At 42.7% G+C, this 13,376-nt stretch overlaps 1 protein-coding gene across 3 annotated transcripts in view; it reads left to right on the plus strand.

Moving 5' to 3' along the window:
- Positions 1-13,376, plus strand: part of thrb (thyroid hormone receptor beta) — a 77,693-nt gene that overhangs the window by 12,745 nt on the left and 51,572 nt on the right. Inside the window, exon 1 of one of the 3 annotated variants that reach the window (XM_080532994.1) lies at positions 6,728-6,819. The exons of the other annotated variants lie outside the window; for them this stretch is intronic. The gene's annotated coding sequence lies outside the window, so the exon portion shown is untranslated. Of the gene's footprint in view, positions 1-6,727; positions 6,820-13,376 lie in introns of those variants that run through there. 3 annotated transcript variants of the gene reach the window in all.

The raw sequence follows: 13,376 nt of genomic DNA on the forward strand, positions 1-13,376 counted from the left end.
GCTGTTACAACACAATCTGATTAATTCAGATGATGCTTTTTAAAAATATAATGGTGCTTAAATGTGCTTAAAGGAGCTACGCATTGATATTGCAATTACAATGAGCTGTTTGTTTGTCTTCTAGCAATAGCTAGTTTCCTTAGCCACATTGTCTGTCCAGACCATTGAGAACAGATAATAATAAACATTTGCTTTATACACAACACTACATATAGTTTGGATTTGCCTACTTTCTGATTTGACAATAAAGTGGCAAGGAGAAATCAATACGCCAGTACCACAGCCAATGTAACATTTGGTGGGGAGCTATGACTTTTAACCACTACCACTCCAGAATCTTTGCAGATCTTGCAAGGCTGTACTGTGAACACATAATGTCTAGCTCATAAAAGTGACCCTAACTTCTGGTAACCAGAGGCCATGCGTCTCCTTTCTAGCTTGCCACCACACAAACTGCAGGTTGTAAACCAACTGGAGATTATACTATGGGGAGGGATTTGGGAGCCCAGCTGTGGAAATTAAAACAGGCTTGTTCACGAGGCTTGAGGCGTAGGGATTTGAGCACCGGAAGGCCACTAGTGCCATGGCACACACTGGCATCACTGTGGAAACCTGGCTAATGACAGCTCCACTATTCTTGCAGAGATACACTTGTATAAGGGTAGAGCATTGTCTTAATAGTGAGAGACTGATATATTATATATTAGACTGTTATATTTTCATATTTCATATTTCTCAGAAATGACAAATTAATGAAAACAGTCAAACTGGGGATGGTTTTGGAAACAGATTCCATTTGTTTTGGAACAGGTTTATCAACTCCATTGGTGCTTCAGAGACATTGGCAAACTTCAGAATCACACAGCTCTCCATAAAAGACAATGAATCTGACTCGTCCTGAAGCCCAGGAGTTATTGAGTTATGTGAGCATGTGAGATGCAGTCTTGACCTCAGGAGGAGGCACAGTGTCTGTTTACACAGAAAATTGTTTGAGTCTCCCAGAGAGAGCTCGATTTGTGTGTTCTCCTCAGGGTGGGATTTTCAAGCAAAAAGCGCACATCAAACTAATTAGATTTAAGGGGAATCCAAGCAATCAAATGATGCACCCCGTCCTAAAGAAAACGTCAGAGATGAAAACATGTTTTTATGAAGCCACAGGCCGTTTTTGATTCCTCTCTGAACTTATCCCCTTTTTGATATTGGATGATCATTAAATCAGTGCCAATGTACTCCTCTGGACAGAAACTTCTCAACTCCTTGTTTATTTGGTTGCTTTGAAACCACAGTGGATATACAGTATGAAAGTGTGCTTTGTTGTTAAAACAGAGATAATAATCAAATAATCATTGGGTATGTGGTAACAATGCCAAGTAAGAATTACTTATTACTTGTTATGTTCCCGACAAGTATTATTTGCTTATAGTCGACTGGAAATCACCCTTTGTGCACCCAAAGGAGCTACACATGACATCTGACTGTGACGTTGACATTGACTGCTGCAGCCATGTATTGCAATTAAATAAGCTTTGTTTACATTAGCTATTGGTACGAGTTAGCTTCCATCACAAAATCAGCTGTCCAGACCATTGAGATAAGATCCCAAGATGTCAAGTGAACAGGTAATAATAAATATTTTCTACGGTTAGGCTAGTTTTGATTTGCCTACTTTCTGTAATGAGCTATGATTTCACAAGAGTGGCCATACCAGGAGAAGTCAATACACCATACCATAGCCAATCGAAATGTTGGTGGGGAGCCATTAGCTACTTGTAAAACACTATCGCACCACAATCCCTGCAGATGGTTCAAGGCCATTTGCAGTAGTACAGTGAAAATGTCATGTGTAGCTCCTTTTAAAAGTCCAAACAAAGTGCTTTCCAAAAATCTGGTGTTGAGGTAGAGCACTTGACTTCCTCTACCATTTTTAGGTTTTGTTTGTTTACAAGGATATGCACTATTCACCGCTATTAGAAAACTTTTTAAAAGTTTGTAGTCTGACTCAGGGCTGTCTGCCATCCAGAGTTCATGCATTTCAGAGAGACAACCTAGTACCAATACACATGGTACCATTTGTTCCTTTAAAATGCATTTTTTTTCTTGATTGAGAGCCCCTGTGGATATAAAGAGAAACAAAGGCATTAATCACAGAAGTCACTGAGCCACAGACAAAATGAAAGTTCAATGAAGAGTGTGGCGCTTTCCGCTCCTTTTGAAATATTTGTCTTATTTGTATTGCCCATGTCATGCTTGGTTTTGCGAGTTACGAGAAAGAGGGATAAAGAGAGAGAAAGTTAAGAAGGAGAGAACTGGGTTGCAGCTATACAGACAGAACTTGTAATACTCCTGCAAGACAGTATCCTCTGTAAATATTGGGACAGTGAAGCAATTTCTTTTCTTTTGGCAATACTAGAAAAGTTTGGATTTTAAATTAAACAATTGCTATGAAGTATAGATTCTATTTGAGGGTGTTTTTTTATTTTTATAGATATATTTTTAGAAATGCCAACACTTTTTGTACATAGTCCAGTACATAGTTGACAGGTGTTTCTGGTTAGTCAGGTCAGGTGTGTTCTGTCATCTGCACCCAGTTGAAAATACACATTTTAATTAAATACATTTTTACAGATTATTTTCTAACATGATACATATTGATGTGTCTTTGCAATCTATGTGAACAACAAAGTGTTTTTTAAAGTTAAACTTAACGTGTATTAAACATACTGCTCTTAATGGAAGTTGAACTGGTGCTATCCAATCCATACTACTTATACTTGCACAGTCACTTTGTGTACCCTGCTATTTTATCAGAGTTCAAAGTCCTCAGAAATAAATAATTAAAGCTTGAAGGTTTTTGACGTGAATAGCAGCTGAGTTGTGCAAGATACAGTACCTCAGAGCTCTGTCCTTCTGCCTTGAATTGGCACCATTGCTGTAAGATGTAAAGCAGACAAATGTTCTTAAAAACTTGATGTTTTTCTCTTTCTCTCATGTGTGAATGGATCCTACCTCCCGCAATGCCAACACAACCAACAGTTAAGTACTGTACTCTCCCATTAACCCCTGACAGAGGCCTGTGAGTATGTTGAAGACCATGCCTGTGCCTCGACTCCGAGCTGTTTGGCCAGTGATCATGTGATCCTTGTAAGGTCCTGAGTGGTGTGTTGCTGCCTGAGAAGAGCTCTATATGAGCAAACCTTGGGCTAGTGTGCTGCTGCTGCTGCTGCAGCCGTGTGTGTGTCCGCTTCAGGGAGCTTTTTAGAAACACACTCAAAGCTGGAGAGGGATGAATAATTAATGGACAGGGAGAGAGAGGGAGAGAGAGAGAGAGAGAGAGAGAGAGAGAGAGAGAGAGAGAGGGAGAGAGGGAGAGAGAGAGAGAGAGAGAGGAGAGAGAGAGAGAGAGAGAGAGAGAGAGAGAGAGAGAGAGAGAGAGAGAGAGAGAGAGAGAGAGAGAGAGAGAGAGAGAGAGAAAAGCTTTCATCTTCAATTTTCTTCTCCTGTGTCTCTGAGGTGCACTTCTTCAGGGAGGTCAGGCAGGGTAAGCAGCACTACAATTGCCAGTATCAAAACAAGTCATATGGGGTCATGGAATAATGATCAATTCATTGATTTTTGGTTTTGTCTATCATCTTTTCACCCTGGCAGAGAAGGGTTACAGTACGTTTCCCCTATACCTGTATAGTAACTAATAGCTGTAATTGCTTGTTTTAGTAATAACACTATTAATATGTTGTTACATACAGTATCATATTTATTATTATTATTATTAGTAGTAGTAGTAGTAGTAGTGGGCTTGCCTAGCCTATGTATAGTCATAATGTACCTCATCAAAAGTCTTGCTTTATTCCAATTTGGGGGGAGAACTGAACAGCAAAGACAGGATCAATGGAAAGCAGTGACAGGGTTGCAAGGTGGCAGACAGACGGAGGACTGGGCCATACTACACACACACACACACACACACACACACACACACACACACACACACAGCCAGCTCTCTTTTCCTGGAGACAACAAACCTCTTACATAAGCAGTCTCACACACAAGAGACCCACATGACATGACAAGATCAGCAGGGCCATCATGAGATGAAGGTTCATCGCAATGACAACGTCAAAAAATGATGTTCTTCTGACATAATTTGGATCCTTCACAGCAGGCCCCTCAGATTACAGCCCTGTGGTGACGCTCGCATAGCAAGTATCCGAAAAGCAGAAGGAAGTACAGTGGGTACACATCTCACTCATTTTGGTTGTTCTGTGCTATCATTATGTATTTTAGTGCGTTTAGTGGTGGGCTCGTACAGAGTTATCCAGAGGCCTCGTAAAGGAGTACAGTAATTGTGGAATGGGATGTAGAACCGAGAGTTCCCAGTTTTCATAACTGAGCGTAACGTCGGCCACACTCCTTTGCCGCACTGCTCTTGTGTTCTGTGGTGCCCGTTAAGAAAACAATGGAGGCATCAGCAATTGCCGTGTCTGGTCGGTTGTTTTCGCTTTTGAGGATACTGAACATGACCCACAGCTAGTCAGCGTTGAGGATACTGAACATGACCCACAGCTAGTCATTGTTGAGAATACTGAACATGACCCACAGCTAGTCAGTGTTGAGGATACTGAACATGACCCACAGCTAGTCAGTGTTGAGGATACTGAACATGACCCACAGCTAGTCAGCGTTGGTGCCATTTGTTTAATAGTGAAGCTCTCACTGTGCTCATGATGTTGGGGTACAAGCCCTCGCTGTGCTCATGATGTTGGGGTACAAACACTCACTGTGCTTGTGATGTTGGGGTACACTACAAACAGAGCATGTTGGTTTCCATGGTGCCCATCTCTCCCTCTCTCTCTCTCCTCTCTCTCTCACTCACTCTGTCCCTCTTTCGCCCCCCCCCCCTTCCCTCTTGCAGGCAGTGTTCTTTCACCTTTAAGGAATGTTGGGGTGGAAGCCCCCGGCTGTGTGGCCTGTTATGTAACCCTCTGGCTGTTCCTCCGTGGGCCGCGGCCCCTGCCCTGTCCCGCTGCCAACACGCACAGGAGGTTTCATCACCCCGTATTTCAAAGGGCCCTCTGGACACGATTGTGTGTGTGCCAATGCTGCAGCTCTCTCTCTCTCTCTAACATTGCCCCTCTACAACAGCCATCTGTCTCCCTGTAACACAGTCTCTTTACATCATGGCCTCTCTCTTGTTTGAAGCCTGTCTTACACCCTTCTCTTTCTCTCTCTCTATCTCTCTCTCTCTCTCTCTCTCTGGCTTGCTCACTCTTGCTCTCTCTCTCTCTCACACACACACACTATCTCACTCACGTTCTCTCTCTCTCTTTCGCTTGCTCTTGCTCTCTCCCTCTCTCTCTGAAAGTGCTCTAGAAAACCTGCTTCTCTCATTTGAATTTGTGACTTGCACTATTTATTAAAGCTAGAACATGCCTTTCTCTCTCGTTAGGCTAGACTCCAGCCCTCTCCATCCATACCCCCCCCCCACCCCCACCCCCACCCCCATACCCCATCCTCTGAGACCCTTCCCCACTGAGACTGTGTCCTCTGTGGTTGTGCTCTAAGAGGCTGTTCTGTAGGACATAGCCAATCGAGAGGGATTAGTGGTCCATGGAGTCCACTCAGGAAACGCTTTATAGCGTATTTCTGCCTGGGAAAATGTAATTGGGCTTCTTGACTGTCAGTAATCTTTGTTGTTTTTGGGTGTCCTATGCCTTAATTTGAATTTCTGAGGAACTTAATAATTTCAAAAGTCTCAAACCAATCGCACGACAACCTCTCTGTCAAATGGAGTAAATGGAGTACAGTGTTGCTATTTTGCCAATCTAATGTTTTAGAAGAAGATGTTCTTTGAGGTGAGGACACCAGGGGAGGCTGATGGAGGTAGAAATCGGAGGACGGCTCATTGTAATGCATGGACTGGAATAAGGAATGGTATCAAACAACATTCCTCATTCCGTTCCATGCATTACAATGAGTCCGTCCTCGGATTTCTTTTTTTTTATTTTATTTTTTCTTCAGATTTTATCCCTTTTTTCACCCAATTTGGTATCCAATTGAACCCAACCTAGCATCCAATTATCCCCTGCCTATTGCGTAGGATCCGCCGCACGACCCCGTAGCCGGCAGCCCCAGAGGAGATCGCCAGGCAGACTAGCTGACTGGCTCCTCGAGCCCGACACCGTTATTCCGGCACCCAGGGGGCGGTGTTGCGCGACGGATCCTTGTCCGGAAATAGTCCTATACCCCCCTTTGGGAGCGGCCGCTCAATATGCGCTCCCTGTGTGCCCTGGCCATATCCGGGTCTGGCGAGACCGGGATTCGACCCAGTCCCCGGTGGGCAGCTTGCACTAGTGGCTAGTGCTTAGACCGCTACGCCACCGCGGGGCCGTCCTCGGATTTCTACCTCCACCAGCCTCCCCTGGTGTCCACACATTGACCTCTGGCCAACCTGTATTAAGACCTGTTAATACAAGGCTGTTCTTACACTGTCTACCATAAACCTCTTAAACATGAAACATTCAAACAAGCCCCGGGATATTAACAATTCAGAAATGTCTTAACTTTTGATCGAGTCGGCAAGACGCATGTTTGGGTGGGCTGGGCCCACCCCTGCCCATAGCTACCGCTGGATAATGTTGAAATGTGTAGGCCTACTTCTAAAACTGTCTGTATTAAGTAAAAACATGCTAATGTTTCAAAGTCTCAGGTCTTTTAATGCCATTTAGGATAACGTTGTTGGTTTCAAGCTCCTGATTCGCCCAGGACATGGACTCGTAATGACACCCGGGATAGCCTAGTATCTCCTGGCCTTCTCCTAATACGGTAATGAAATATGGGGACTATGGATAGAAATGGTTGTCATTTCTAAATGGTGAAACTGGTGAAACATAAATGCATTCCAAATAAAAGCTCAAATCTATACTTTAACCTGAAAGTAGTTGTTTGATTAAAAGCCAAACCTTTCAAGTATGAAACCAAAGGAAGAAAACATCAGCGTCACTGTCCCAATACATAGGGAGGGCACTCTAGTTTTCTCCCTGAATTTGACCAGTTCACAGCCCGAACCGTGGCGAGGAAATTTGCCATGGAATTTTCACAATGGCTGTCTGTATACTGTATCTAATGACGCCCGCCACAGTTCAAACTATGTTAAAACCGTGGCGGGACAATGACGCAGGTTCTTCTTCTTTTGTTGGCTCTATACTAACTCAACTGTACTCCATTGCAGCTACAGCAGTATCATTGACAATGATAACAGAAGCAATGTTGAGTCAATGGCAGTAGAGGCCATCAGTAGAGTCAACACGGTAGCTTAAACAGACACAGTGCAGGTACAGTGAGTCTGGGATACTGCATTTTGTTGTCTGGAACTTGTATTAGTCTGGTACTTGTATAATGACAATAAGGTTGAATCTAATCTAATCTAATTCCTGAGTGAAGTGGAACAATGGTGAAACAGGCCTGTGAGTCTGTCTGTGTACATAGAGGGGAGGTCTCTCAATATACTAGTGCTCAAACTGTGCATCAGAGTCAGAATCAGAATCGGAATTATTTTTATTGCCAAGTATGTTCGCATATACAGGAAATTGACTTGGTGTGGTTGGTGCATAAGTCATAAAGACACAAACAACAATATAATAAACAATGTAATAAACAACACTATATAAGCTAAATAGTTTAAAAGACAATGGCAGAAAGGGGCAGTAGGACAATAATTACGTTGGCTGTAAATTAGAGTATGTAAAACTAATATAGATTACATTGTCAGGTGTGTGTGTGTGTGTGTGTGTGTGTGTTTGTGTGTGTGTGTGTGTGTGTGTGTGTGTGTGTGACAGGAGAGGGATGGGGCTGGTAGTCTCAGAGTCAATGAGGGGCAGGGGGCTTGTTTGTGAGGCCCACTGCCATGGGGAAGAAACTGTTCAGGTGGTGCGTGGTTTTGGTCTTGATAGACCCAAGTCTTTTTCCAGATGGGAGACTTTGGGAAAGGTGGTGACCGGGGTGGGAGGGATCAGCCATGATCTTTCCTGCTCTCTTACTGGTTCTGGAGTGGAACAGGTCCAGGATAGATGGCAGGTTGCAGGTTGCATGAGGTTTCAGTTGGACTCATTGCCCCCTGGTTTGACACACACACACACACACACCACAGGGAGCGCAGCTCACAGATGGAGAGGGAGGGAGGCACAGGGTACATGGAGGGGACATCGGTGGGCAAAACAGTATGTGGCGTCACGGTGCTGAGTGCCCTGGCTGGGCCAGATAAAAACCCCTGTGTGCTATGCTCTGATGGTTGGACTTTCTGCTGCTCCCTATGTGGCATGGATTAAATTCACCAAATTGGATGCAGTGACTACCATAAAAACTGCATGATTTGTTTTTTTAAGGTTGCTCTTTTAGATATAGGCTTGCTTTTCAGTGATCTATGGTTTTGTAATTATTTTTGCAAAGGCTTTATTTTGCTCTTTCCGAGAGTGCATTTTTATTTTTTTTATTTATTTTTATAGCAGAGTTGCAGTGCATCCATTACACAAATGATTGTGTAAGCAAGCGTGCCTCCTCGGCTTGTCTCCAGGGAGACATCAGCCTGAGAAAATGGATGATCTTAGATATTTCCTAATATTTCCGTCAACTGAAACATGCCCCAAATCAGAGGAAATCCATGTTAACTCTATGTTAACAGCACAGAGACATTTGTAAATGAACCGCCACAGGGGGGCGGGTGGCAAACACGTCATTTGTTATGATACATGCTTATTTGGCCGGGGAGTTTACTCAGCGTTAGAGTTTTCCCAAGCCATACGGGTCAGCAAGTGCAAAGTGATATATGTTTTTGTTATGATTTGGTGTGTGGTTTGAACTTCAGATGTGTGTGATGTGTGTAGTGGGAAGCCTCCAGGAGCTGAAACCTGAGCCTCTGGGTTAAACAAACTGTGGAAGGAGTGGGCCTGGCAGCGCTGCCAGTGATGGAGCCTAAAGTCACACCACCACAGATGTAGAAGGATGCTGCGGGGGCGGCAGTGGCTCAGGAGGTAGAGCCGGCATCTAATGACCGCAAGTTCGGTGGTTCGAACCCTGGCTGGCCACGTGTCGAGGTGTCCTTGTGAAAGGCACTGAACCCCTAATTGCTCCAGGGTCGCCGTCTATGGCGGACCCCTTGCCTAGAGCATAAAAATACCAAATTCCAACAATTGACTGACAAGTTGATTGCATGGCAATAAAACTATTATTATTATTATTATTATTATTATTATCTCCTGATGGATTATGATGACTGATGTATTCTTGATTCACTTATTTAGACAAATTGTAAAAACACTTTGGATAAAATCGTCTGCTGAATGACTTAAATGTCGATGTGAAATGTAGGCTATAACCTTCCCTAAATGTTGCAGGAATATCCCAGTGGTAATAATGCTCTATAAGGACAGTATACTGTATAGGAGATTGCCTTGGTTGTGGTGATGATGTGGTGTAATGAAGAAATGAGCAGGGGCCCTACTAGTCATTCAGAGTTGATTATTCTCCCTATGTTGCATTTGGGCAGAGTGAACCAGTTCATTTTTATTGAACCCATATTTAACCGGGAAAGTCACATTGTGGGGTGGCAGTTAGCCTAACGGTTAGAGAGGCCGGCCAGCAATCGGAAGGTCGCTGAAAAAAAGAGCGGCGAACAAATCAGCTTGTTCTCGTTCTCAAAGCAGTGTCCTGCTGACGGTCTCGGACTAAGTTTGGCAAAAAGGCCTTCCAGCTGTCTGCCGCTTTGGCATGGAATGAGCTTCAAGAACCTATGAAACTGCAGGAGCTTGTCTCACTAAAAGTTTTTAAAGCTAGGATAAAAGTTCTGGAGGAAAATGAAATCCAGGTCTGTAAATTATTTTGACTAGTAACATTGCTGAAATAATCTTGCCTGCCTTCAATGTGAAACTTAGGGCCTGTTTGATTTCTTCAGGGAGTTTGTTCCAGGAGCATGCAGCAGCGTGACTGAAAGCTGCTGCACCGTGTTTTGTTTTTACTCTTTGAATTATTAGCTGATTTGTCTCAGCTGACCTTAGGAACCTTGCGGGAATATAGGGTGGGAGGAGATCTGATATGTATTTTGGTCCAAGACCATTTTGTGATTTGTATGTAATTAGGAGGATTTTGAATTCTATTCTCTGAGAGACTGGTAGCCAGTGCAGGGATCTCAGGATTGGTGTAATGTGTTCAAATTTCTTTGTTTTTGTTAGGACCCTAGCAGCGGCGTTTTGGATGAGCTGCAATTTACGAACAGCTCCTTTCGATAGGCCTGTTAGTAGACCATTACAATAATCAAGTCTACTCAAAACAAATGCATGGATGAGTTTTTCAAGGTCTTGCTTGGACATGAAACCTCTCATTCTTGTTATGTTTTTCAGGTGATAGTAGGCTGATTTAGTTATTGAGTTTATGTGGCTGTTGAAGTTTAGATCGGAGTCTAGAATTACACCAAGATTTCTGACCAGTTTTTTACTGTGAAGAGAGAGAGAATCAAGTTTTGCACTGACTTTCGATCTTTTGTCAGGTGCACCGAATACAATTATCTCTGTTTTGTCCTTGTTTAGTTGGAGGAAGTTTTGTGTCATCCAGGCGTTTATTTGCTCAATGCAATTACAGAGATTGTCAATGGGACTATAGTCGTTCGGTGAGAGGGCTATGTAGATTTGAGTGTCATCCGCATAGTTGTGGTAGGCAACTTTGTTCTTTTTTATGATGTGTCCCAATGGAAGCATGTAGAGATTGAATAGAAGGAGGCCAAGGATTGACCCTTGGGGAACCCCACATGTCATTTTAATTTGGTCAGATACAAAGTTGCCAATGGAGACATAGTAGCTTCTGTCCTGTAGGTAGGATCTAAACCAGTTTAGGGCAGTGCCCGAAAGTCCTACCCAGGTTTTTAGTCTATCTATTAGAATGTCATTGCCTACAGTGTCAAAGGCAGCACTAAGATCTAGTAGTACCAAAACTGAGATTTTTCCGGAGTCTGTGTTTACGCGAATGTCATTAAGGACCTTAATAAGGGCCGTTTCAGTGCTATGTAGGGGGCGAAAGCCTGATTGAAAGTCATCAAAGAGATCATTTAGGGTCAAATAATTGCTACGTTGTTCGTGGGCAACCATTTCAATAATTGTTCCTGTACAGGGAAGGTTTGATATGGGTCTGTAGTTGTTTAGTACAAATGGGTCTAGGCCGTTCTTTTTTAGTAGAGGCTTAATAACTGCAGTTTTCAGGGCTTCAGGGAAGATTTCTGATGAAAGGGAGGTGTTAATTATTTGTATTAGTTCGCCTGCCATGCAGCTAAATATGTTTTTTAAAAAGCTTGTTGGCAGGACATCAAGGGCACAGGTGGATGGTTTAAGACGTGACATGATTTTATCTAGGGCAGCGATTCCCAACCTATGGGCCGCGACCCTCTGGTGGGCCGCGAGGGTACTGCAAGCGGGCCGCCAAATCATGGGCAAAAATAAATAAATGTAGATTTTTTTATTTTATTCCGCAAAAAAAATCATGGTACTGTATTTTTTTTCTTTAAAACCGTAAAAAAACAAAAAAAAAACATCATCAGTGTGATACCGATAGATAGGAACTTATGGAGAATAATGATGAGACACCCCCCCGAAAAATGTTACGCATGCGTAAAATGCCTGTGTGGGCCGCGAATACTTTAGAGATTTTTAAGTGGGCCTTGAGTCCAAGAAGGTTGGGAACCGCTGATCTAGGGTCTTGTAATCAATGGTGTCAAATTGTGACATGGTTGTTATGTCCGCTCTATTTGGGGTTGTTAATGGGGACATGTTGTTCATGCCTGACACAGAAGACCTAATGCCTTGTCTAATGGTTTCTATTTTATTGTTAAAAAAGGATGCAAGCTCATTGCATTTACTAGTTGAGTGAAATTCCTGAGCAATGGGTGTTGGGGGATTTGTTAGTCTGTCAACAGTTCTGAAAAGGATGCGGGCATTATTGATGTTATTGTTTATGATCTTAGAGAAAAATGATTGCCTGGCACTTCTTATTTCTAAGTTATAGTTCTGAAGATTCTCTTTATAGATATCATAGTGGACTTGAAGGTTTGTTTTTCTCCATCTGCGCTCTGCTTTACGACATTCTCTTTTTTGGGTCTTTACGGATGGGGCAGTTCTCCAGGGAGCTTTTTGCTTACCAGAGATGCATTTGGATCTAATGGGTGCAATATCATCAATGGTTTTTGTGATTTTTAAGTTGAAATCGTGTAGAAGGTCATTTACTGAGGTTGGAATAGAAGTTTGGGGGGGGGCTAGGGAAAAGGCCTGTGTGAACAGTGCACTGGTCTTTTCATTGATATATCGTTTGGAAATAGTTTTAGACATAGTTTGAATAACAGGAAAGATAGATACGTCAAATGTGTGTCTGTAATTTTTTATGCTGCTTTCTTGGCCAGGTCTCCCTTGTAAAAGACATTTTTAAAAATCTCATTGAGACTTAACCTGGCTAAATAAATGGCAATTTCGAAATTGTGTGTTTGGAACGTGATTAATACGTGATTAATACATGATTAATAAACACATTATGGATGTATTACATTCTCCCATAGCATGGCACAGTACAGTAGTTCCCAATTGTCTTTGACCGCCAGCAAATACTAACCATTTGACCCTCTCTAGAATATGCTAGAGGGGTCAATTGTGCAGTAGGCCACTGCGGGCTTACTGTACCAAGAGGATAAGCTTATGCTTTCCTTTCATTGGAATACGTTAATAATAATGAACTTGGCTAAGCAGGAATAGAACAATAATGGTAAAACAAAAAATACATCCATGATGATGAAGTAGAAGTACTGTTTAAGTACTGTAGGACTGTTAAAGTTGAAGCACTGTAGATGAAAATAGTCTGTGTGTTCAAGTTGTTGACGAAGAGGTTTTCCTGTCCATGGGGACACAGGCTTTCCAACAATGGTGACACAACCTCTGTTTAATTACGTCCAGGCCAGTAGAGTACAGTGCAACACAGGGAACATGCTTACTACACAAAAGGAAAGATACTCCAAACATTCACATCGTATCTCAGACTGTACCCGTTGTTTGTCATTCTCTGATAAGATTTTGAGAGGGAAAAGAAAGTAAACATTTAGAAAAGAACACCTTTAAAGTAAACATTTTTCACTCAAATTGTATCAGTGAAAAACAAACAACTGATGGGAAATTCTCCAGCTTCTCTTCTCGTTGTACTTAAGCTGTTTCAGTCTTTAATCGTTTTCCGAGTCTTCAGTTTGCAGGGAATATTGAGAGTTGTCCAACTTTACACCCCGCTGGGAGGTAATGGGAACATCAAGATGTGGTATTTAGAAGTGGAGGAGGATCCCTTAAGTTTGGTTGCTCAGAGCAATC

Source organism: Nansenia antarctica (assembly GCF_963989245.1).
Source record: "Nansenia antarctica genome assembly, chromosome: 5".
In the NCBI taxonomy this organism is placed as follows: Eukaryota; Metazoa; Chordata; class Actinopteri; order Argentiniformes; family Microstomatidae; genus Nansenia; species Nansenia antarctica.